Raw genomic sequence first — 4,973 nt, 5'->3', positions numbered from 1 at the left:
ATCTTTAAAATTCATAATCATCTCAAATGCTTTAGTTTTTCTTGACCTTAAATCTTTCTTTGTTGTTATAATGATCAACATTAGGGATTTTTTCTCAGAGAAAGACTTGGGGGTTTAGTTTTCTATAGATCTGGAAGCATTATCATATTGTACAAAGGAACAGACTACAAGTATCCTTACTTCTTTGTAAAACCAAATCATTCATCACGACGTGCATAGAGAGACTACTTCTATCTCCTTCTAACTGTTCCATGCTTTATGTTTTTGTCACTGTGAAGGCATAGGGTTTTGGGGACTTCGGCTTTCCTTTTTTTTGCCCTCGCATTCTTTGCCCTCCAACTCAATTGAACCTACAATATTATTGTATGTTTTTATGTCATAACACATTGTTTGATTTTTCCTAAAAAAACTATGGTTAGGTAGATGTTGGTAAACCAGGGGAGTACGATGGGGTTATTGAATCTATACAGCAACGGAGGTGTAATTGGAACCATGTTCTTCATATGCATCAATACTTTTCAGTGGTTGAGGTGTTTAATGCATTGTAACACGTGAATGATTTGCAATTCTGTCCACTAGGTGTGTGATTTAAACCTAAGAATTTTCATATTTTGGTTTTGACTTTTTCATGGTTCCTGTTGACTGATGGCAAAATATTGCCACAAAATGGATATGCAGGTCCTCCTTACTAATTGGAACCCTCAACATTCTTAGGTATGTTTTTTTGCCCTTAATATTGGTTTATATATATATATATATATATATATATATATATATATATATATATATAATCTTTATATAATTTATTCCAATGAACTTGTCATTTGAAATTGATTATGTAATAACTATCTTCATTGAGCCACTGCTTGTGATTGAATCACTAAGAACTTGAACTTAAATTGGGATCAACAATCTTCAAGTTAATGAGGAATTCAACATCTATGAAGGTTTTAATTAAATAAATTCCGAATTACTTCCAAATTAAATTCATACATTTTCATAGTGATACAGTTAGCATTTTGCATAACATTTTTTGATGTTTTTATATTGTTAATTTTTTAGGAGTTAAGCATGTACACGGTTGATCTCTGTTTTGCACGTGATATGAGAGTTAGGTATATGTCTCTTTTTATATAAATTGTTTGGAAATATATAAACAGGAACAACGTACAACTTGTAAGTGAGCCGAGCTACTCGTGAGCTACTCGGGATCGACTCGAGATCGAATTAAACGAGCCTGAGCTGAGCTCGAGCCTAAATATGAGGCTCGCTTATTAAACGAGCTCAAGACGAACTTCAATTAATAGGCTCGCGAGCTTAAATATATATATATATATATATATATATATATATATATATATATATATAGGCTCGTTTAGGCTCGATTAGGCTCGCAAGCCCACTAAATTGTTCATGAGCCGAGCTCGAGCTTCATTTTAAGACTCGAATCGAGCTCGAGCTTCCTCAAATTAAACGAGCCGAGCTCGAGCTTGATCAGGCTCGGGCTCAGCTCGGCTCGTTTACACCCCTACGTACAAGACCCTAATATATATTTTTGATAACACGACTATGCGAGGAAATTGGCAGGGTAATTAAATACTCTTACTGTATGTTTGGAATCATCCGGTTGACCCAAACAACCAAAAAAAGGTAATCTTTTGTACGTGGCAAAATGTGTCGGGTTGACTCAAACAACAGAAAAAAATCTTATAATTAATTACCCAGTTAATAATTTTTTTAATAGTATCACAGAAAGTAATATTAATGTGACTTTTATTATGAAGCAATTTAGGAAAATGTATTTATTATGAAGCAATTTAGGAAAATGTATTTTTTAATGGATTTTCTAATGTGTGCCGGCACATATAAGAAACATTAATTAATGACAAATATTATAATAATTAAATGTAAAATACATTCATTACAAGGAATATTACCATAATTAAATGCGAAGTATATTAATAATCTCCATAATAAATGTATTTTGAATTTAATTATGATAATATTTTGCATAATTAATACTTCTTATATGTGCCCTTAGGGCACATATTAGAAAATCCAATTTATTAAAGATATATTTTGGACAAGCTTTTACCTATTTGACCTTTTTCTTTTTCAGTTAAATATTTTGATTTTTTTCCATTTGACCCGTTCATAAGTAAATGAATTGTGAATGGCTGAATAGATTCAGGTTATTGATCGATTAAGGTTTTCGAGTTTAGTACATGCCAAACATAATAGAATACAACTTTTTTTTTTATTGTCATGTGTTGTGTAACAAACAGTGTCTAAAGTCCTTACAATTCTTCCAGTTGACTTGCTCTTAGTGTTATTGTTTATATCTTCGGCCTAATCTTTAGGGTTCTTAACTACTCAAGAGACAACTTGAAATACAGCTGGGAGATCATTTATCATTTGCAAAAGCCTCTTATTTGGAAGATATCAACTAACCATAATATTTGTTAACCATTGCCAATTAATTAGCAACGAGACTATTAACATTTTAATTAGAAACAATCAACATCAACAACTAATTGACTAATGTAACAAAGAATATAACCCTTTTTTTATGTTAATATTTTTTATTGTTAATTTAAACAGAGAATGGCTTAGCACTGAGGCACAACTCATGGAAGAATCTTATCATCTTTTGCATGGATTGGTTCCAAGATTCAGTGATTGGTATGGATATGTCTTTCTTTATTCCTTACTTTCTTCATGGGGTTTTTTGCTTGTTTTAGGTCACACGCATGAAATGGGAAAAAGTTTGTTTTGTCAAATCTAATTGAGGTTGATGACAGGTATTTTTGCTTCTTTGTGCCCGGGGAGAAATGGAATGTAATTCATGTGTGTGTTTATATATATATATATATATATATATATATATATATATATATATATATATATATAGGTTTAGGTTCTATGGAAAACAAAAAACCCTAAAAATCATAAAAATGCATAAAAAAATATTTAGAGATCATAAATCTTTTTTTTGACTTTATATTCTTTAAAACCGCACATTTTTGTATAAATTCGCTGATTTTTTTTTGAAAAAGAACCAAAAAAATAAAAATAAATAAATAAATAATCGATTTTTAAAATTTTTTTTCAGCGAATTTATAAAAAAAGCTGTGATTTTTAAGAATATAAAGTCAAAAAAAAAAGATTTGAGATCTCTAAGTATTTTTTTATGCATTTTTATGATTTTTAGGGTTTTTTTGTTTTCTATATAACCCTTCCCTATATATATATATATATATATATATATATATATATATATATATATATAAATTATTGAATTTGAATTAAGTCCACTAAGTATGAATTGATATGTATTAAAACGTCAAAGATAGTGTCCGTATACCAAATTACGTTCTTAATTCCAAGAGTTCATTGGCGATCTATATAACAAATCGTCACTTGTTGTTTTAATGCTTGTTAAATTTTATGATTTATGTAAACACAATCTGAATATGGTCTTTGGTTTTGATCACTTATTAAACTTTTTTTTTGCATAAGTTAGAGTTTATTATGTTGATAAATCGGGATGGGCCGGGGAAAAGCCCAAAATGCAAAAAGGGAGGGGGAGGGGGGTGGATTTGATTTTGTGTATCCGTCGGGGATGAGCATGGGGATAAGGATGAGGTTAGGTACTCAGGTATCGGGAAAGGGATGGTTAACCACGCCCTATTGCTTCCCAATTCCCATCACTGTGTGAAACTCTTTCACAATTCCTTAGATTCCAGATGAAGTTTTAACTAGGATGCTAATGATCCTTATTGGATCTGAGTATTTAATCCTTTTGCCCATTCGATTCCTAACTTCACCTTATGAGAGCTTTGACACTTGGAAGGCTCCAGACTTATGTTTATTCAGATAAACATGCTCATATGAAATTGGTCTTACCATGTATCATGGTTAATCTAAATGATTTGTTAGTGTGAACTAATTCCAACATAGATTCACACCACCAAGTGATGTTTTCATCATATTGTTGGAATAAGTGTCCAATGTCATAACTAAATTGGTCAAGGTAATGACTAAATTGATATAACCTTGTGGAATAAAAGTAAAGTCCTTTTTGGGTTGCCCTCATAAGTAGAAATAACTAGAAATGACTTTCGGAGAGAGATAAAATAATTTGTTATTATATTATATGATTAATATATTAATCAGAAATAGTTAATAATTAAATATGAATTAATTAAAAATAGTCGAAATTATTTAATTATTAATCAAAATTAATCTGAAATTAATTAGGGATTAATTGGAACTAATTAAAGGTGCAAGAGTTGAATTGTAATTGTTCAATAGTTGAACAAAAGAAGTAATTCTAGAACATCCCCTAGTGGGGACAGTTTTAAGGAGTATTTTAGGGTTTTTAGAATTATTTTGGTAGCTGATAAGGAAAGGATTTAAATTGAGGATTAAATCAAATATTTAATTTCTAGATTTATCTGCAAGTTACATAAACTATAAATAGGACCCTAGGCTATCTCCATTAGCAATCCAACCGAATCCAATTTTTCTATAAAAAAACTAATTTATTTCTCTTCCACATAGACAATCCAATCCAATCAAATTATTTACACTCATCAGCAACCCAACCCAACCTTATTTACATTAAAATTTTATATTTATAAAACTATATCAATATTTGTCTTATTTTGTAGAGAAAAATAAATTAGGTATTTTGATATATTTTATTTTAATTTTTTATTAAAGATAAAGTTTACTTATAAACAAAATTTAGTCTTTGGTATAAAAATTAATTGGTTTCTTCTAACCAATTTGGACACGTGACATGCATTTCCAATACAATCTAAGACCATAAGGTGTGGACAACTAGATGTAACACCATTTTGGTGCCACATCATCAATGGTGTTATAACACCAAGTGGGGAAATGGGCAACATGTTGTATCTTGTTATGACACCAACTTTTTTTTCATTTTATAATTTATTTTTTATTTA

The 4,973-nt window shown here is 29.9% G+C and overlaps 1 long non-coding RNA gene across 1 annotated transcript; it reads left to right on the top strand.

The window, feature by feature from the left end:
• The first annotated feature begins 746 nt into the window (after positions 1 to 746).
• Positions 747 to 4,688, top strand: LOC145121949 (uncharacterized). Its single transcript, XR_013714616.1, has 6 exons — positions 747 to 947; positions 1,063 to 1,115; positions 1,588 to 1,650; positions 2,602 to 2,682; positions 2,802 to 2,847; positions 4,674 to 4,688. It is a non-coding gene; the product is annotated as an uncharacterized LOC145121949 (long non-coding RNA).
• The last annotated feature ends 285 nt before the right edge of the window (positions 4,689 to 4,973 follow it).

The sequence above is a fragment of the Lactuca virosa genome, chromosome 1 (assembly GCF_052849685.1).
Source record: "Lactuca virosa cultivar CGN04683 chromosome 1, Lactuca_virosa_CGN04683_v6, whole genome shotgun sequence".
Lineage (NCBI taxonomy): Eukaryota > Viridiplantae > Streptophyta > Magnoliopsida > Asterales > Asteraceae > Lactuca > Lactuca virosa.
Note: the sequence above shows the minus strand (reverse complement) of the source record. Positions and strands in the feature narration are given on the sequence as shown.